Raw genomic sequence first — 21,452 nt, 5'->3', positions numbered from 1 at the left:
GTAGATTCCCAGGTCCGGGGACTGAAGGAGTATATTGAATGGAAGGAAAGTCATCCCCCTGTCCCAGGAGAAATCAGGGATATATTCCAGGTGGAGCCTCCATAGATCCACAAATACACTCCAACAGAAATATCAGCTTTAAACCTATGCCACCTGGAGTAACCCACTACCAGGTCCCCTGGTGCCAGTCAAGACAGAAACTCTCCTTCTCCTACCCTTGCCTCTCTGTCACCTTCTGTGAGGATCAAGGGTTAGTCCCAGGAGCAGAGGACAAAGAGGCATGGTCAGAAGCTCAGATATAGTAAAAGATGAAGAAGCCAATCATGCCCTCTTTCCCTACAGCATCAGAGCAGTGCAGCTTAAGTTGAGGAAGAGAGGCTTTGAGCGAGATTTGGAGTTCTGACTATGATGTATGACTCAACAGTTTACTGGAATGAGGCTATTATTAGGACTCCTAGTGACCACAGAACTTTTCATTATCCATGAGTGAGCTGCCTGAAACTTCATTGAGAACAGTGATGAGTGCTTCAGAGTAGGAGGAACGGGAGGGAAAAGAACCAGGTTGTCTTCTGATTGTCTCCTAGAAATCCTACAGATTCGGTGGAATAGCTATAGTCGTTTAATTTGACTAAGGAGCAAAAAGAAGAACAGTGGAAAATGCTGCTTTAAAGGTAATTGAGAGCCTGTAACACTGTTTATTTTACATAGTTTAAAATTTTATTCTGGAGACCACAGGAGAAATTAAAGATGAAATTAAAAGAGAGTAATGTGGTCAAAGCTTTAGGAAGACTAATGTGAAGACGAGCCATGGCAAGCTTAGAGATGAAACGCAGAGCACCCCACCCCTCACCATTTTCCTACTCCAACTCTATGTTTCCAGGACTCACTCATGACCTGTCCTGATGGAGAAGCTGAAGCCAGACTACAATTGAGAGACTCTCTAGTAGTAGCAAAATTGTCTTCTCCCTATAGCTAGGCTTACATTTTACTTAAAGCACAAAGGAGGACTGCAGGTTGTCAAAAGTGAACACCCTACTCTTTAAAAAAAAAATATATATATATATACACCTATGCATATATTTACCTTATATGTATGTGTGTATGAATGTATATATTAAAGATTATTATTTATTTATTCATGAAAGACACAGAGAAAGGCAGAGATGTAGGCAGAGGGAGAAGCAGGCTCCAGGCAGGGAGCCTGATATGGGACTTGATCCTGAGACCATGGATCTTGCCTTGAGCCAGGAGCAGGTGCTCACCGCTGAGCCACCCAGGCATCCCCGTATATATTTTATATAAATGAAAAAATCATAAGGAAAAGCAGAAGACTGATTAGTTCAAAAGTCAGTATAGTTGTTACCTCTGGAAGGAAGGGGACTGCAATCGGGGAGGGATAAAACATAGTAAGAGTCATTGGTAGGACATTAAATTATTAAACTAAAACTATTAAATAGAAGAGGTAATAGAATCAAGGCCCAAGCAAAAGAGTTAATCTTTCAGAACAGCAAGGAAACTATCTTTTATAAATAATGATGGGAAAGATGTCTTTAAAAACGAGACTATAAGGGAGAAGAGTGAAGAAATTCCCATCAGTCATTTCAGTGAAGTGGAGTAAAGGTCAGCGGCTGAGAGACCAAGGAGCAGTGGGCGGTGGGGTGTCAGGCCCCTGGTGTCTGCAGTGCAGTTGTTGCTCAATAACTGTGTGTTGAATGAATGCTGATTAAGAGTATTTTTTTTAATTGGAATAAACACTTGGTCATTTGCTAAGAAATAAACCATGAAAGAACATAAGAATAAAAGAACACTTGGACAGCTCTGTAGTTTCAACCGAGGTTAGTAGCATGAATCTATTGTAGTAAAGCCAACTGGCAACCCAAGAGTTCTAGAGAAGAAAGAAAATGGTGGGGTTGGGAAGGAAGGAGTAACAAAAGGGAGGCATTCTAGCGGGCTGGTAAAGACATAATAGAAGTAGCCAGTCATGGGACCAGGCTGGCTAAAGAGGGAAATGAAGCAAGGAGGGAAATGAAACCAGCCTCAGAGGTTGAGGGACTAAAGTTCCCCTCTACTGAAATTTCTCTCTACTGGCCCTTTCCCATCACCATACAAACTTGCTGTTATTTCTCTCATCTTTAAAGAAAACAAAACAAAGCCTATTCTTGACCTCAATCCTACTGCCAGCTACTGCCCCATTTCTCTACTCTACGTTGCAGCAGATGCCCTTGAAAGAGTCTCCTACACTTACTGTCTTAAATTTCTCTTCTCGCATTCTCTCCTTTGGCTTTTCTCCTACCTCTCTGGCCGATCCCCTTCCTCCCTCTCCTTTGCTGGCCCTTCTCTCCTCCCTGACCTGTTAACCTCAGAGCATCCTAAAGTTGAATCCTTCTTCCTTTTCTCTTCACTAACCATACTCACTCCTTGGCATTGCCATCCTGTCTCAAGACTTCAACCTCCATCTATTTATGCCACTCAAATGTCTACCTCCCAGCCAGACTCTTTCTTGAAATACAGATTCATACATTCACCTTTTACTCAACATAATAGATATGTTAAGCTAATTCTGTCCAGGACAGAATTTCTGATTATCTCTCCCTTCCCTACTCTTGCATCTGTTCTGTTTAGAGTCTTCCACTTCTCAGCTGATGTCAACTCCATCATTCCATCTGTTCAAACCAGATGTTTTGGTGTCAACCTTTACTCCTATCTCTAATACTATACATCCAAGCATCCTGTAGGTGCTTCTATATCTAGAAGAAAAAAAAAAAAGAAAAGAAAAGAAAAGAAAAGAAAAGAAAAGAAAAGAAAAGAAAAGAAAAGAAAAAAGAAAAGAAAAGAAAAGAAAAGAAAAGAAACATATCTAGAGGCCAATCATTTCTCACTACTTCCATTACGGTACTCTGAGCCATCATATTTCTCTCACGCAATAGAATACTAGAATACATTGTCTTGCTTTTACCTTCACATCATCTCCCCCCACCTCAATCTATTCTCAACATAGTAATCAAAATGGTCCTTTGAAAGTATATTAGAAAATTGAACTCCAATTAAAAAAAAAAGTATATTAGATCCTGACATTCCTCTGTGCTAAAACCTCCAAGAGCTTTCCAACACTCAGAGTAAAAGCTAAAGTACCTCCAGTGACCCACAACACCCTCCACGATCTCCTCTCAAGTTACTGAACTGAGCTCATCTTTACCACTCCCTCTGTTCTCAGTTTCACTGTATTTCTTGTTATTCCTACCATACTTGTCTTGCTCCTTAGTTCAGGGCTTTGCTACAGTTTGTCCCATGGCCTTGAATGTTCTAGATCCCACAAGCCTGATTCCCTCATCTAATTCATGTCGGCGCTCAAATGTCAATGTTTGATTTAAAATCACACCAGTGAAATGCTGGTAAATGTTTCTCAGGTGCTTTTCTGGGAAAAGAGAAGCTGCACTGTGTGTCATTTGCAAGTTTTCATGGTGCAGATGTTCAGCAATTTCAAGTTACCACTGTGATGTCACTGAATTGATGTTGCTGAACGTGGCAGTGGGGAAGAGAAGCCACATCAGCTCTCAGGAGCTGGTGCAAGATGATTGCAGCCCCCTCCCACCACCCCACGACCCTCATTCCTTGATCCCTCTTAGTGTGCCCTATTTTTCCAGAGCATGTATCACCTTCTCACCTAACACGTTACTTATTGTTATAGCTCTTGTTTCTTATCTACCCCGGGATACCCTACCCGCCAGGGATTCTTGTCTGCCTTGTACTGATGTCTTGCAAGAACAATGCTTTGCACAGAGTAGGCTGTTAGTACACTGCTGGATGCAGGGACTTCCTAATGAGGGATATAGAGCAGATACGGCAATGACTGACTAGAAGAATGTGCAGGGCAGAGAGCTGTGGTCAGACTTGGAGATGTGAGTGTTCAGAACAGGTGTGGCCATCCGGAGGAAGGGCTGAAATGCAATGAAATGGAATTGATGCCTTTGGAGCTGAGAAGGCTCTGAGGTTAGGGAGTTTGGAGCAGCCATCACCTCCATGTGGTTTTAGGAGCAATCTCTTTTCTTGGCAGCGAATCTGGAAACATGGTTAGAAACCTCAGGGCTTACTGAGATTGAATAACAGCCTGCTTGTTTTGAGGCTCTGCATTTAACTTAAAGAACATTATTTCAGAATATATCATTATTATCAATTTGAGTTAAAAAGAATAATGTGCATTGAAAATGAACAAGGGGAATTTATAGGTGTGCACTTACTAAAGAGAGAGAACATTCTTGATAGTTTTAGGAAATTCTTGGCTGTCACTTTTCTTTGAATAATGTGCCCTTGAGACTTACTTTTAACAGTAAACATGTTAATGTGACACATTCTGCACACCCTGACCCAGAGCCTTGAACATCTGGATTTTTCTCCTCTTGCAAACGCCTTCTCTCTTACAATCTAACAACTCCATTTACAATGGAGTTTCTAACAAAACTTTTTTTCTAATGTACCACAGAAATCTATTTCTTCTCCACATATTCAGCGACATAGGACAATGCCAGCAAGTATGTGGTTTTTACGAGTTCTAAGCTTAACCAGCAATTGATTGCCCTGCTTTTCTGAAACTCAATGTCATACTGTTCACACACTTGGAGATAATCAGCCTCTGCCCACATTGCCCTTGATCTGAAAGCTGCTTAGCCCATTGACAGCAGTCTCAAGCCTTATTGGTGTGTGTCCTACAGCAAGTTGTCCTCATTTATTCAGTTTCTCCAAAGGATCGCTTTCACGAATGACGTAAAGGTTGGGTGCCATTTAGTGTTCTCCTCCCATGTGTGTTGGTTCTGCTATTTGGATACAGGACAGTCAGGAGAGAAAATAGTGATGTTAAGTTTACCTAATTTTACTTACTTAAAAATTTTTAGAAATTTCGTACCCAGTGTAAATTTCCAAAATCAGAAGTGAAAGGAAGACCAGAACACAGACAAGAAGTCGAAGCACTGACTCTTGGCGCTCACAGTGAGTGCCAGCCTCTATAAGCATCCGCAGAAGGACAGCCTATTAGAGATCTCCTGAAGAATCATTTTCTCGCAGCTGTTGGTTTTGGCCGCCTGAGGGCTTTGGCATGCCCAGCGTGGGCTGCGGTGGGGTGGCTGCTGTCAGCGATGTGGCTGCTGTGAATTCCCTCCCTCACTCGGAATTCTTCTCGCCCAGAGCTGGTTCGTGGCAGGACCCGCTCTGTTCATCCAAGAGGCAGGTCTGAGCGGGTTATCCTCTGCCCTTCGCCCTGGTGGCTGCCAGATGTTTTCATGTTGCTCACTGCCCAGCTCACTTGCCCCTACCCCACTAGCTACCTAATGGTTCCTCACAGGCTTCCCATCTCCAGGGCCAGACTTTGCTGGTCTGAGCCACGCTGATGAGGCCCAGGCCACAACTTCAGTTCGGTCTGATGATTCCACACTGCCCCCAGCCAGTTGCTAGCCCAGTATGTGTCCTTGTTACATTAGGGACCAAACCACAGATGCCACTGGGTCACAAACTAATACCCCACACCCTTTTCTAGAAAAAAAAACAAGGAACAACTACAACAACAACAAAAAAAACAGCCCCAAAACACCAAACCAAAACAAAAATAACCCTTAAGGTCCTTACTTTAATGATAAATTCAGTCAACAAATACTAATTTGAACACTTCATTCTGGCAACTGTCCTTATGAGGCTTATGTGGGGAGTCAATAATTAATAGTTAAAAAAAGGAGGGGGCACATGGGTGGCTCAGTGATTGAGGATCTGCCTTTGGCTCAGGCCATGATCCCAGGGTCCTGGGATTGAGTCCTGCACTGAGAGCCTGCTTCTCCCTCTGCCTGTGTCTCTGCCTCTTTGTGTCTCTCATGAATAAGTAAATAAAATCTTTAATAATAATAATACAAAGCAACAAAAAATAAGTTGCACAGAGAGCTGAACACTTTAAGGAAAAAGTGGTGAGAAGAGTGTAACTGGGAGAGTGAGGCCTCTCGGGGAGCATAAGGAGAATAGTGAGGGGTTCCATTCGAATACAGTGTCCCCAGAGTTAAATGCTATGTGCCGCTGGAAATGAATAATTACGGCAGCTCTTGATACAGTGAAACCCTACTGCACATACGTCAGGCTCTCCTTCATGAAAACAGTCAAATGAGAAGATGGGAACGGTGAGAGGCAGAGTGTTAAGTTTTGAATCAGGATGGGCCAAAGGAACACACTCAGTTCTGCAGGGAAACGTAAAGATGGCAAAGCACAGCTTCAGCTTTGGGATTCTAATGCCTTCAAGCCTCGTCTTCTCCTCCCAGTGAGGCCAAGGTTAACGTGAGGCCGACAAAGGCAGAGCTCTGCCACCTGAGTGTCAGCACCCAGTGTGCACGATGCCTGCTGGACGGGGGTCAGGAAGCTGACCTGCTCACGGCCCTCCACTCCTCCCCAGGAGGAGGAGCTCAGCTCTGTGTACTTGTCCGCCCCATGCAGACACGAGTCTGGGCGTCCTGTCCTAGGACAGCCGGTGCAGGGGCTGACCTGCCACCTGTGAGCTGATCCCAAGCGATAAGCCCTGCACCAAGGACCATAGAGGAAGGGGAGGGTATCAATCCGATTCTCTGAATCTCCCTCCTGGAATTAAAGCTAGGACACATGGTATAGCGAGAAAGAGCAAGAAAGCAGCTGAGGCATATTAAGGCTGAGCACTGGAGGGAAGGCGTCTCTCAGCTGCGGTGAGGGGCAGGGGAAACCGAGGCATCTCCCATCCTCACCTCCCCGCCCGTCCAGTGGCCCTGCTGACTCCAGCTGCCCGGATCCACTCCTATTTGCAGAATCTGTAGCAGGTACAATTACCAGGACGGAAGCACCTCTCAGCAACAGCCTTCAATCACTGGCCCACAGGACTTGATAGATAAACACCACCCCAGGTCCCTGGCCCCTGGGGTTGGCTCCATCTGGGTTTCTGTTTTGCACCATTTCCTCCAGTTTCCCTGCAAGACGAAGTTTCCATCACCCACTGCGATGGCGATGGTGGCTTAACCGCACATCCTTTATTGCCCACCCGCCCCTCTATTCCCTGCCCTATTCCTCTGCAATATTCCCTGCACCTCCCAAATAAGGTACTTGCATATGCATTCTCATCTCCAACTCTACTTTCCTCGGGAGGCAAGAAGATGACTTTAGACCCTGGAGCACCCCGCATCTTGGAGGCCAAAGCACCCCTGGACGGCTGTGTGCCGGGGCTCGGGCTTGTCCTTGCAGCAGCTCTGCCCCGGCTCGGTGAGCGGCCACTGCTGGTGACCCAAGAGCCTAAGTGCTCGAGACGGGAAACAGGTGGTTGGGGAAGGAAGAAGTCAGAGCGCTGCAGCTGAGAGACAGAACCATATCCTCCTTGAGGAGTATTTTTGGTAAATGTTTGTTTCATGCAAGGATGTTCTTCTGTCAAAGCAAAGACAAGAGTTCTAGTCAAAATATTTAATTGGGTCTTCAAAACTTCCTATCCCTGTGTCTGTCCTAGGATTGACGGCCACATGAGCACCGATACCATGAAAGACAGGAGGTGAGTATCCCAGTGCGATCTGTGCCCGGTACTGTTTTGAAAAATGTTGATAACCTGTGATATTGGGGGAAGTTTTCTGGAATAATACATAGTTGGTTGTGGAATACTTACCTCTTAGAGATGCCACTTAAGGAAGGCTGCAAGACCAGGTGCTTCTACTCTGTTCATTCTGGAGAGAAAATGTTTCTCCACAACTGGAATCTAGACCAATCTGTGGTGTGTGTGTGTGTGTGTGTGTGTAGAGTAATTACGTTATGATATAGTCATATAATAAAATATTATGTTCAGGATGTCATAAAAATGCAAAAGCCCTTGAAATCGGTGCAAATAACTGCTGAGTGTCCTATATAGCACACTCTTCTATGTCCACCTTTCGTTATCTTTGAGATAATTTGCACTCTACATTGTAGAAAATGATAAAAATGCAAATGACTGTTGTTTGTAAAAATGCAAATGAACAGTGTCAGGTGCAATTGATTATTGCCCTGCAGATCTTGACCAGTTTTGCAGGCAAGTTAAATTCATTTCTGCATTTCGGCAGTTCTTGTGTTTATTTTATAATGACATGAGAGACATAATTTTACCATTTAAGAAATTGTCCTTAGGGCACCTGGGTGGCTCAGTCAGTTAAACGTCTGCCTTCAGCTCAAGTCATGATCCCAGGGTCCCAGGATCGAGTCCTGCATGGGGCTCCCTCCTCAGTGGGGAGTCTGCTTCTCCCTCTACCTCTCCTCCTTGCTCATGCCTCTCTTTCAGGCTCACTCTCTCTCTCAAATAAATAATAAAAATCTTTTAAAAAATTGTCCTTAGACCATGATGGGTAGGTAAAGGGAAGAAAGAAAACCAAGTTGTGCATTGGCATGAGCTGTGTAATGAAGCTTCAGAAGAGTAGAGATCTTGTCTGGAAATCATTGGGAAGTAGGTTCAGAGACAGAGGAACATCTTTAGGGTGAAGACTCCTCCTCTTCACGAGGAGGCCGCCTGGTGTGGGGCTAAGCATATAGGCCTTGGAACTCAGCAGAGAGAGGTCCAAATTTGGATTTCAATTGTGGAATTTGCAACTGTGGCTTTGTGCAAAACTCTCAACCCTCCTAAACATCAGTTCTCCCACTACTAAAACAGCAATATCTTAGGTCACTTGAAGGATTAAATGACTTGGTGTGTGCTAACCCCTTCATGAGACCTAACAATATGGTTACATGTGGTAACCAGCTATGACAAAATATATCCCCATGTGAATTTTCAGAGTGTTGCAAGAATAAAAGTAATGTGTGGGAATGCACTTTCTGGGCCAGGGTCACCCAGGGACAATCACGGCCAGAGAGGTGCAGGGGAAGCTGCGCTCGTCTGGTAGGGTGGAGGTGGGTGGGTTGGGCAGAGGGAAGTCACCAATGACCAGGCGAGCAGCTAAGGGGCTTTGGAGGAAAAGGAAGTAGCCAGTGTCCTTCCTTAACTCTACAGAGGCCGATGCTGGAGTTCCCGCACGGATTGCAAGGTCTATCAGAGCCAGACTCAGAAGTCAGGCAGAGAAGCCACATAGAGCAGAGGACTGAAAGGGTTTACACTTGGGTTTTGGCATCAATCCGGAGGTCTTGCCAGAGAGGCCAGAAGAGCCAAAGGTCTGAGCCGGGAAGCAGAGCCTGCAGGTCTGACCAGAGATTTCATGGCATCAGAGTCCAGAGGCCTGTTCAACCCATGTCTACTCACATCAAGGTGGGTGGTGGGGTGGGCGGTGGCAAGCCCTCCGTCCCTTCATTGTAAACCGTGAATGTTGGGCTTTGGCTCCCTGAGGCCCCCCTCCAGCCCACAGATGGATACGAGTGGCATGTGTACACACGTACCTAAACGTGCGTGCACACCCTCACACACACACGTGCACATACAGAGCTCCTGCAGGTATCAGCAAGAGGCAGCCACGAGGCAGATTATACCTGACTGGGGCAGCAGCGGCAGCTGATTGACTGTTAAACCCCGAGGCCGCGTTCAAGTCCCTTGGTTTCTTCTCCTCACGGTGCTTTGAGGAAGCACACATGTCACAGAGGAGGAAGGCGTGATGGATAAGCAAGAGGCGTATTACTGGACAAAAAGGCACAGAGGTCCCCAGAACTCCAGCCCTGTTCCACTGCGGCGTGGCTTTTTCACTAGATAGGTTTATCTGATTCCTTCTCTTTTATTTACTTTGTCATTGACAGTAGAGTTGAAGAATCCATTCAGCCAACAGCCATACATCCCCCGCCACCCACCCCCACCCCCGCCCCGACTATAGTCCTCTGTGTGGCTGGGCCAATCCTCCTCCCGGGCTCTCGCTTCTTTGGATAAAGATGAGGTGGGAACTCCCATCTGGCCAGTTAAATCTATACCCTAATTGCTTTTAATGATTTAACTTTTTTTTTTTTTAACATATCAATACTGCATTTTTAGATTTCTTCCCCAATCCCTGCTCTTTCCAAGGCAGTGACTATGATCAGATATGGACACGACTTTGTGGGTTGGAAGAGGGCCTTGGTCCCACAGACAGATCTCTCGGGGCTTCTAGAGTCACAAAAGTCCTCCAAGTGTCCCCCTGGTCACAGGGCTCTGCTGCTGTGTACAGCTGAAGCCTGAGGCCGGTGATCTGTGGCCTGCTCTCTTGGCTTGGCAGGGCCTGGTGGTCTTCCCCTGCAGACTGGGCCTCACCTCTGCTCTTGCCGCTGCTGTGGGCTCCTCTGTGTCTTAGCCGAGTTCTGCATTGGCCTTTGGCTTATGTTGTCCATGCCATGGCCTCTGTGCAGAAGCAGCCTCACCGTTTCTTCTGCGATCATCGTGGCAGTTACCTTTCAGCTACAGAGGGGGAGCGGCCCTCAGGAGCATCAAGGTGCCTGTTTGCGTGGGGCCACCCTGTGTGTCTCCTTCCAGAGTTCTCACGGGGCAGTGGGGCACAAGATCCCTCTGCTTTCTGTTTCCCCACACGTAGCAGGAGCAACTTCTCTGGAATTTTGTTTGAAGGAAAGTCAGAACACACTCAGCCAAGTGTTTGGTTTCTGGACTTCCAACTTTCTCTCCTTCCCTCTCTCTCCATTGGGCTGCACTGAGTGGACCTTCCACTTCCTTTTAGTGTCTCATTGGAACTTCTCTTACGTCATTGCCTTCTTCCCTAAAACAGCAAGTCTTGCCACCTATTAATCCGCTGACTTCAGAAGGAATTGCACCTTCTGAGCCAGCCAGACAAACATTAGCAAAAAAGTGCCCCTGCATTCATTTATTTAGTCATCAGGACACTGGGCACCCCCACAGGTCAGGCACGAGGCTGCCATAGGAGAAAGACTTCCTGGTGTCAGTGAGCTCTGTGGGCTGGCCCAGGAGGCAGACAAAAGGGAAGGATCAGAGGTCAGCATGGGCAGTTCTAGAATCAGGGTAAGAGGGTGCAATAGGAGTACCCAGGAAGGTGTGGGTGACCCTGTGTGGGTCTGAGTGGTTCTGGGAAAGCCCAGCGAAGATGACAATTCAGAGGAACTAATGACCAAGAAAAGGAGAAGTGTAATCCCTGCACGTTCAGTGGATGGAGGCTGGAAAGAAACTGCTGGACCGGAGAACAGTGAGGGTAAGGGGGGTGAGTAGAAGAAAATGGTGGGGGAAGGGGGTCTGGCACCAGTTTATGAGTCTGAGGCTGAAGAATTTGGACTTAATCACATAGGCAGTCGGGCTCCGTTGGAGGGACACGTCCATACATGGCCCGTGGGCCAGCTCTGTGCCCACCCCCGAGGCATGCTGGGAGGCATGTCTGTCTGCATCTCTGCTCCCGAGCCCGCTCTACAGCACGGGGGCTTCTCTTGCCACACCCACTCTTCCTACGGCTCTTGGTGACCCTGCTGCTGCACTGCCTAGAGCACCAAGATCACTGTGCCGCTTGGCACAATGGTGCTACTTCTGCATTGTCATCAGCTGAGAGATGCATGTGGATGCCACGCTCTTTTTATTTTTTACTTTTTATTTTTTTATTTTAATTCAGCTTGCCAACCTACAGTATAACACTCAGTGCTCATCATATCAAGTGCCCCAGCCCTTAATGCCCATCACTCAGTTATGCCCTCCCCGCACCCATCTCCCCTCCTGCAACCCTTTGTTTTCCAGAGTCAGGAGTCGCTCATGGTTTGTCTTCCTCTCTAATTTTTTCCCACTCAGTTTCCCCTCCTTCCCTTACGGTCCCCTTTACTATTTCTTGTATGTTCCCTCAACACTGTCATGCAGGCTGTAAAGACATAGCAGACTACTGAAGGTTTGAGGTGATGGAGAAGGTTGACATTAGAGCAATAAATCTTGGTGTTGAATACAGGTCCAAATCCCATGATTGGCAATTCTTAGTGCCAAAAAAACCCTCTGAAAGCTGATTAAAAATGTTAGCACCCACCCACGAAGACTCCACTCTGATATCACTCTTCAGTTATGCTTTCTGGAGCTGTTTCTGGCCATAGGGCTGAGTACGTGCTAAGAGAGTGTCAGAGTTAACAGCAGTGTGCTAGGAATTCACAGGGATGGAAATAAGGAGAGCCCAATGTGGCTATAGGACCCTGAATGAAGCAGTAACGTAATGACAAAACAGTTTTCTGGAAACAAAGACCATAACAAGGTGCTACCAAGAGAAATAAAAGAGCAAGAGCCTTTCTTTTGTTTGTTTTAAAGATTTATTTATTTATTTGAGAGAGAGAGAGAGAATGAGAGTGAGAGAGCACAAGCAGGAGCAGAAGAGGAGTGAGAAGCAGATTCCCCTGCTGAGCAGGGAGCCCAACATGGGACTCCATCCTGGGACCCCAGGATCATGACCTGAACCAGAGGCAGACGCTTAACCGACCAAGCCACATAGGCACCCCAAACTTTGTGTTTTTTTTTTTTTTTTTTTAAAACTTTGTGTTTTAAAAGAGAAATTCTGGCGAGTGTCAGGAAAAACATAAAATACTGCTTTAGGCAGATCACTTGTATGTGACATGTTGTTTGGGGCATAGGTGAAAGAAAGAAAGAAAAGAAACCACTTGGAAGGCTCCCACGTAATCCTGCAAATTCTTTCAATGCTAACCAATGCCTAACAGGAAAAATTATTAAAGTAAAATGTAAAATGTATCAATAACAATAAAGATTTATTCAGTGTGAACCAGTTAGTCTAATTCTGGGAATCAACCCAGAGGAGACAATCTAAAATATGGGGAAAGTATCTGAAGATTTTTGCCAGAATATTATTTCTAGTAGGGGGAAAAAAATGGAAACAACCTAAATATTTAACAAAAGGGTTATGGTTAAGTAAATTATGTATATATACCAGACAGCATATTATATAGTCATCAAAAATGCTGATGAAGGATACTTTTTTTTTTTTTTTTTTTTGATGAAAGATACTATACACTCTACCTGGCAACCAATAGAGTGGCTACTAGGAAAAAAAAATTGAGAAAATAACAAGTGTTGGTGAAGATATGGAGAAGCTGGAACCCGGTACACTGTTGATGGAAATGTACACTAAGAAAACTAAAAATAGAATTACCATATGGTCTGGCAATTCCACTTCTGGTTATATACCCAAACCAGGGTCTTGAAGAGGTATCTGTACACCCATGTTGACAGCAGCATTACTCACAACGGCCAATGAGTTGTTGACAACTCATTACTCACTCACAAGGGTGGAAGCAACCCATATCCATCAACAGTGAATGGATAAAAAAACAAAACAAAACAAAACAACAACAACAAAAAACAGTGAATGGATAAACAAAATTTAGTATATACATAAAAAACTAGGGAATTCTGAAACAACGTGGATGAACCTGAAAGACATTATGCTGAGTGAAATAAGCCCGTCACAGAAAGACATGTACTGAATAATTCCATTTACACGAGGTACTGAGAGTAGTTATGTGTACTCAGACAGAAAGGAGAAGGTGGTTCTCAGGGACTGGAGAGGGGGGAGGAATAGGGCACTGTTGGTTGATGCATAGAGCCCCAGTTTTGCAAGATAAAGAGCTCGGGAGACTGTGCGCAGCAATGTGAATGTGATAACCCTAGTGAACTGTACATCTCAAAATGGTAAACTTTATGTCATGCATATTTTACCATACTTATAAAAAGAAATACTATATAGTGACATAAATATCAGAGAGCCAATATTAACTCAATAAAGCAAAGTAAAGCATTATTAATATAGCTCGATAACAATTCGCAACAATCTTCGTGAATGAAAAAAGATATGAAAAATTCAGATTTTTTTTGAAAAATTCAGATATTTAATATGATTATATAAGTAGGGTAGGATACTAGATTTTTTTTCCTACCTTTTGAAATAAAAATATACTTATTAAAAGTAAACCTGATGGTAAAAATACGATTTGGTTAAGAAAGTAAAGAACATTTTTGCTCAGTGTTCTATGTGCATTAATTCTAGACTTCTGTTGAAATGGATAGCAAGAATTATTCTATGGTTTTACTTTTTAAAAACTCCTAGTACTTGCAATATAATCAATTTAAAAATGTGCTTAAAATACTCACATGGCTTAAAAAAGAAAAAAATTTAAAAAAAAATTGTACAGTAATGACGAGTAGATGTCTACCAGTTTCAGCTCAGGTTGCTCAAAAGTCACTTGAAAAGCACTCTGGGGATTTTTTTTTTTCTTTTAAGAAGAAAATGAATGAATGAGCAAGCGAGTAAGGGAAACTTGCCAATCCTGCTTTCTTCAAAGGAAACGGATTGCCACATGGAAAGTAAAGACGACAGACCACAGTCGCTACAGCTGTAGCAAGATAAAAAATGAATATTAATGATTGATTTCAAATTAGCCAGCTCTGTTTCTTTTGCCTGCAGCTGATGCTGTAAGGAATATTGAGTCTCAGGAGATTACTGAGCTTAGGTGGCTATAATTCATCTGATTGCCATTCAAAAAAAAAAGTCCCTGTTCTGTTCAGTTTCATGAGATTTAATGTTTTTAGCATTCTAATTGTGTTTGTTCACTCACAGTGATGAAACAGATTTCTTCCCAGACTGCTTTCCATCTGGTTGTTTTGTAACCACAAACAAACTACGTTAGAAGTAATTTTTTAAAAAATCCAAACTGCTATTTTCTATGCTGTTTAATACAGGTGAGTGAGTATATGAATGGAATCAATTATTGTTTGACTTTCCTAGTGCACATTTATTATTTAGGTGTGTGAGTGAATCAATTTATATATCTGCATATACCAGCATACAACCCCCCCACATCTATTTACATATAATATACATGTGTATATACATATACACATATGTTGGAGCATATATGCATGCGTGTATACGTATGTGTGATACTGATATATGCAAATATATACAAATATATACAAAATATACATATACAAATATATATATACAAATATATATACATGTATAATTGTATACAAATATATACAAATATATAGAAATACACATGCACACCCCCCTAGCTTTTCCCTTCTGTATGCCCTTTAGAGATCTTGTCACGTTCCTTTAGGCCTTTAGGGCGTCAGGACCTGGCTTGCAGCCCCAGGTGTGCGGATGCCAGCTCCATCCCGAGGACCCAGGCTGTTTGGACGGCTCTATCAGGAAGGAAAGAGCTTTGTAACCGTGTCCTGGGGAACTCGGGGAGCTCATGGACCGGACACGCCGGGAACACCCGCTGCTGCCTCTGTCCCCGTCCCCGGGAAGCCAGGAAGGGTGGCGCCTTCCCGGGGCCTCGGGCCTGTGGGCGCAGCCGGGAGCACCCTGGGGAGGAGCCAGGAGCCAGAGGCCTCTCCGCTGGACCTGCCGCCAGGGAGGTGCAGTCGGTGAACAGACTCTCACCTCATTCTTTAAAATCAGTCCCTAGGGGATCCCTGGGTGGCGCAGCGGTTTAGCGCGGCCTTCGGCCCGGGGTGTGATCTGGGGTCCCGGGATCGAGTCCCGCATTGGGCTCCCCGCAAGGGAGCCTGCTTCTCCCTCTGCCTGTGTCTCTGCCTCTCTCTCTGTGTCTCTCATGAATAATAAACCTTAATAAATAATAAATAAATAAAATCGGCCCTGTCGGGCCCCGGGGCGCAGGGGGGTGGGGGTGGGGCTCAGTCGGTTGAGCATCTGCCTTCGGCTCAGGCCGTGATCCCAAAGTCCTGGGATCGAGTCCCGCATTGGGCTCCCCGCCTCTCTGCCTCTTCCTCCCTGCTCATGCTCGCTCTCTCCCCAATAAATAAGATCAACGCTGCCTTCCTTAGAGAGGCGCGGTGCGGCGGTGAGGTGAGCGGCTGGGGGCTGGGGGGCTGGGGCTGGGGGGCTGGGGGCGTCAGCCTGCAGCCTCCTCCGCTCCTTCCCTCCCGGCACCGGGGCCCTCCTCCCGCCTGGGACGCTGTTCGGTGCTAGAAAGGCCGAGGGTCGCCCCCGCGGGCCGGAACCGGGCCCCGCAGGCGACCCCCGCGCTTCCCCGCGGTCCCAGGCTCCCCTCCAGGGCCCACGCGCGCGCGCCACGCCCGAGCCCAGGGAAGCCGCGTTCACGGAACGCGTGCCCCCCCCCCCAGGTGCCCAGGCCGCTCTCCCTTTCCTTTTCTTTTTTTTTTTTTGTATCATCCTAGAGGAATTTCTTTCTTCCTTTTCTTCCTTCCTTCCTCTTTCTTTCTTTCTCTTTCTCTTTCTTTTTTTCTCTTCTTTTCTTTTCCTTCCTTTCTCTTTCTTCTTTTTCTTTCGTCTCTTTTTCTTTCTTTTCTCTCTTCTCTCTTTCGTCTGTCTTTTCTCTTTCTTTCTTTTCTCTTTCCTCTCTCTCTCTCTTTCTCTTAAACTCAATTTACCACCTTCCTTCCCGTGCGCCCTCCCCAGGACCAGCTCCCGCCGGCGCCGCCCGCTCCGGGCTCAGCTCCCGGCTCAGCCCCGCGGCCCCCCCCGCGGCCCCCCCCCCGCGGCCCCCCGCGGCTCCCCGAAGCCCCTGCCTGCGGCCGCGCCCCCCACGCGTGCGCCGGGGCGTCGTTGCTCGGCTCGCTGCGCGGCGGCGGCGGGCCGGGCGCGGGCGGGACGAAGGCGCGGAGGCCCCCGAGCCTGCCGGAGCCCCCCCCGCCCCCCCCGGCCGCCCCGCCGAGGCCCCGCCTCTGTGCACCTCCCGGTCCCCGCGCCGCGCCGCCCCGAGCGCCGTCACCTGGGCTGCCCGGAGCCCCGGGCCCGCCCCCCGCCGCCCTCCGCCCCGAGCTGCCCCGAGCCTCAGGCCCGCGCGGCCCCTCCCGGAGCGCCTCGGCCCGGCAGCTGGAGCCCCGCCCCCGGGCCGGCCCTCGGCCCTCGGCCCCCCCTTGCTCCCCGGCAGCCGCCCCGCCCAGCCCGAAGGGAGGGAGGCCGAGCCCAGGGGGACACCCGGGCTGCGGAGGCCCGTTTGGAGACCTTGGGCTTTAGGAGGTCTTGCTCCCTCCCTCCCGAATGACCTCCCTGGGCCCCGCCGTCTGGGCCACCAAGCCCAGCCCAAGCGAGGTCTTGGGTATGAGCCCTTGCGGGGATCGGGCGAGTCTGGCTGCACGCGGCCGGCGGGACGGTGGGGCCGCCGCCCAGGCCTGTTTCTGCGGGGTGGCAGGTCCCCTGGCAGGTCCCCTGGCAGGTCCCGGCGAGGGAGCCCTTCTCAAGGGAGAGCTGTCTGGGCACAGGCGACTGGCTTGGGATTGCCGCGTCCGGGGAAACCTGATGATCAACTCTTTTTCCCTGATGTGGTCCTATAGGACACGACCAGGAAACTCAGCGCTCACCCCTATGGTCCCTCAGTACAACACTTGACCTACAGTCTTCAACTTAGGCCAACTTGCCCCTGAAAAGTTTAAGAAAACCGTGTCTCCATGTTCTGACCATGTCTCCATGTTCATGACCCTTGTCCCCCAGCCCCATTGCCCACTTGCCTTCTATTCCCCTGGGAAGTATATTCCCCTTTCAACTGGGAGGTTGGGGCCATGGGAGGCGCCACTGGAAGCCTGGAAGGTGGGGGGGGGGGGGGGGGAGAAGCCAGGATGCTTACTCCCCAAGTCTCCCAGCAGGTGGCTGAGCTTCTGGCTCTGGTGACACTACCTCTTCCTCTGTCTTCCAGTCTAGAAGGACAGTGACGTGTGCTTTGCTAGCTCCTGGACGCATTATTGTCCTTTCTTGGGCTTTTCATCATTTTCACCACGACTTAGTCAATTCACCGTAGTTGTTTCCTTGTCTTTCGGAGACTAGGGTAACCTCTGCTGCTCCGACTGGATCCTCACTGACGGTGCCCCTCGCATTGCCATCCTCCTCCTCACCTCTGCTTCTGACCGGGGTCATCGCTCACCTGTATCTCTGTGCCATGGTCTCCTGCCTCATCTTCCTGCCTCCAGTCTTCTGTCCTTTAAATTACCTTCCTCAAACCTGCCACGGTGATGTGTCTGGAATATAAATACGATCTCACCACTGCCAGGCTTAAATCCCTTCACGATCCCAAGTACTTGCAGGAGAAGTTCCAGATCTGCGCTGCCCGTAGGGTGCCTACTGCTACACGTGGCTCCTGGGCACTTGATATGTGGCTCGTCAGAACTGAGACGTGCAGAAGCGTAAGATACTCAACAGATTTTGAACATTTGGTACAAAAACAAACAAAACCAACCTGTATATAAAAATTTATCCTCAGTCACTTTAAATACTGATTACATGTTAACATGATAACATTTTGAATATATTGGGTTTAATAAAACAGTCTTGAAATTAATTTTATCTGTTTCTGTTGTTTTCTTTTTTTTTTTTTTTTTTTTGATGTGACTATTCCAAAATGCAAAAATACATAAGTGGCTCGCATTTTATCTGCTTTGGGCAGCACAGCTCTAGACTGCTAGGACCAGCGGGAAGACTCCCAGGCCCTCACACGGGCTTGCCCCCTAGCCTCACGGCTTACCACACCCTGCCTTTGAGTCAGGTGCATACTAATCTTGAATCCCCCAAGCGTTTACTCCCTCCCTCCCTCCCCCATCATATTCTAGTGCCACATTCTAACCACCAGGGGTTGTGCTCCCCCACCTCCTTAGCCTCACTCCACCAGGAAGAAAAAAGGAATGCTGGGATCAGTCCAGGACAAACAACTGGGGGTGCTGGGAGGCCTGGAAACCTTGGACATTAGAAATTCTTGCTCCCTCCTGAATGATCTTTTGGGGTCCTCCTCTTTTCCTTTGATTCCTCCTTTGGGTAGGTTGTTGGTGCTCTTGAATCCCTCACTCATCCCAGGACTGGTGGAGCATGAGCATTGAGATCCTCCCTTCTCTTCACTTAAAGCAGGGCTACAAACTCAACGTATGGTCCCGCACAGCTCATCCGCTACAAACTCTGCAGAGTAGCCCCTGCTACCAGTAGAATGGCCTTGCCCAGGTCTGCCCTGTGACTATGGCTCTCACTTGGTAGCCTGCAGGGCAGGTGGTTGAAAGATGGGACTTGAGATGTTGGTCCTGGTGATGCAGAAGCACGGCTAATGTGCACCGTGCTGCATCTGGGCGCTGGGCCTTTGTTCACGTGTCCCTCTGCCACTCTCTTACTCTTCCTTCCCCCTGCTGACTCCATTTGTTTTGGAAGGTACATTTCAGAAGGACTCTGGGAATGCCTTCCTGACCCCTTCATATAACTCTGATGTTGGATTTACTGCATTTTATTTTACTGATTAGTTAATATTAGTTAATATGTCTCTTCTCCTCTTCAGACTGTGAGTTTCAATGAAAACCGTATTTTGTTCATCTTTGATTCCTGTGCCTGGCCACAGAAGATGAGCAATTAAGTGAATAAATGGATGGAAGGATGAGTGAGTGGGTGATGGGTGCTTCTCTGAGTGAGGTTCTTCACAACATCTGACGCGATGCCATAAATATATTTTTGGATCGATAAATGATATCATGTGGATGACTGAAAATTGGTTTCCAAGCCATGCTCATTAAACTTACCAAGATAAAAACCAGATTGCTGGTCTTGCTGCCAAGACTTTTGTATGTTAGGAATGTCCCCAGATTTGGATTTAGTTTAGGGCCAGTTTAGAGGTAGACCTGGACAAATGTGGAAGAGGCAGATTGGTGGAGTGAAAAGCTGCCAAGGTTCCAGCAAGACAAACAGCTTATCAGCAGAGAATTTTCTCTTAGCTGTCAAGTCACACAGTTCTCAAAGACGGATTACATCTACTACTGTCATTTCTATTTTGAATTTAACGCTAGTGTACCTGAAGGTATGTTGACTCGAAAGTAAGACACCCGAGTCATTGTGGTTTTTAAAAAAAATTTTTTCTGAGTCATTATCAAAACTATTAGTCAGGTTTTCTTGAGCAAGTCATTCACTCTCTGAATCTACCTGTGTCTCTGAAGTCCGAGAGAAATAATATTCACTGTGTCTGTTTCACCAGGTTTGGTGAGAATCAAGTTGGATTAGGTATAGCAAGAGCCTTGGAAACTATTCATTGTTATAAAAATGTTGGGAATTATAATCATATCTCCCATTATTTCTTAATTCCTGGTGGACTTTTAGGAGGTAGTGGAGTACGATTATAATTTGGTAGAAACATTTGCAAATTCAAGCCTTATCTCTGGCACTTGTCCAAATCATTCTTTAACACAAATTAACCTTAAATGCTATTTTTATTGGATGAAGTTTCAAAATACTTTAGTTATAAAGAAATCTGTGCATAGAACCCAACCTTTCTGTCATGTTGGCAGTGTCAATTAAGTGCCCTGTCTATGTATTTTAATTCTGTCTTGTTTCTTCTATAAATAAGATAGTCTATAGGGAAGCTGAAGAAGGAATAGGAAATACTTTTGCTGACACACAAACTCATGTGTCTGTGTTTGTGTATGTGTGTAAACTGGCCATTGTTGAATTGAGAAGTTCATTTGTTCATTTGTTTAGGTTTATTCAACATTGTCTTTTTCCACTGTTCTTATATTTACTTATTTAATTTAAGAATATTGTTGAAATTATGACTTGGAATAGGATGAATAATGGCCCCTAAAGATATCATGCCCTAATCTCTGTAACCTGTAAATGTTACCTTATATGGAAAAAGGATCTTTGCGGATATTAAGGATTTTGAGATAAGCAAATTATCCTGGATTGACCAACAGTTTTTGGCTGTTTGAGGCAGAAGAGTCAGATGATGACAACTGTGTCCAGGGAGGACTCATTTTTCAGATGGGACAAGTTGTACACTTTAGTTGGGCAGGTGAGTTGTACGCTCTAGTTGGTCAGTCTGCCATCCCTTAATAGCTGCAAGATGACATTATATTTTAAAAATAATTTATTTCTGAATTTTTTCCCTGAGAAATATTTGGAACAGCTGTGGTGCTGCTTGGAATAATCGGAAATACTCTAGGATGTCAGAAACAGGAGACCCCAATCCTTCTCTCCATATTCCCCAATTAGGTGTAATTAATATAGCTCCAGATCTCATTAGCTAAGAAACAAGAACCTTCTTCCTTTAATACCCAGTTTGAAAGGAAGTCCTATTGCATGGACCACAGGAAACCCATTTCTCTACTGAATTTACTTACCTCTAGTGTTTTCTGGACATCCTGGAGGAAGAAGGTATGTAATCCCCTGAATCCTGGCTCTCTGAGCTCCACAAGTCCTGCAGTCAAAGTTGGGTCTGGCTTCCTCAGGCTGCTCTGCTTCCCCATGCTTGTTGCTGTGAGCAGGGACTCTCTGCTTGCACTCTCTAGTCCTCACAGCCCAGCAAAGACGGGGCTGTGGTGGGGGTAAACAGACGTCCAGGAAAGAACAACAGGCACTGCTGTTATACGTCTGCTTCCAAGGGTCCTGAGACCAGATAAATCCCAGCAAGAGGTATTAAAGGAAACTTCCATTAGGCTTCAGCGTGGAGGAGATGCTTCTTCCAAAGAGCATACCCAGACAGCTTCCACCATTGCAGTATAGTCTCAGGAAGAGAAGTTCCTTCCCTCCTCTATGATGGGCCAACTCATTGTC

The 21,452-nt window shown here is 46.5% G+C and overlaps 1 long non-coding RNA gene across 5 annotated transcripts; it reads left to right on the top strand.

Moving 5' to 3' along the window:
* Positions 1-475: 475 nt before the first annotated feature.
* LOC102156314 lies at positions 476-18,216 on the top strand. 5 transcript variants are annotated; one of them, XR_005353825.1, is made up of 5 exons: positions 476-671; positions 7,490-7,531; positions 8,993-9,244; positions 14,508-14,629; positions 17,706-18,216. It is a non-coding gene; the product is annotated as an uncharacterized LOC102156314 (long non-coding RNA). The 5 variants fall into 5 exon arrangements; XR_005353827.1 differs by having other exon boundaries at positions 17,701-18,216; XR_005353826.1 differs by lacking the exon at positions 14,508-14,629 and having other exon boundaries at positions 477-671; positions 17,701-18,216.
* The last annotated feature ends 3,236 nt before the right edge of the window (positions 18,217-21,452 follow it).

This window comes from Canis lupus, chromosome 1 (genome assembly GCF_011100685.1).
Source record: "Canis lupus familiaris isolate Mischka breed German Shepherd chromosome 1, alternate assembly UU_Cfam_GSD_1.0, whole genome shotgun sequence".
Taxonomy (NCBI): domain Eukaryota; kingdom Metazoa; phylum Chordata; class Mammalia; order Carnivora; family Canidae; genus Canis; species Canis lupus.
This window is presented reverse-complemented; position numbering and strand designations above follow the sequence as displayed.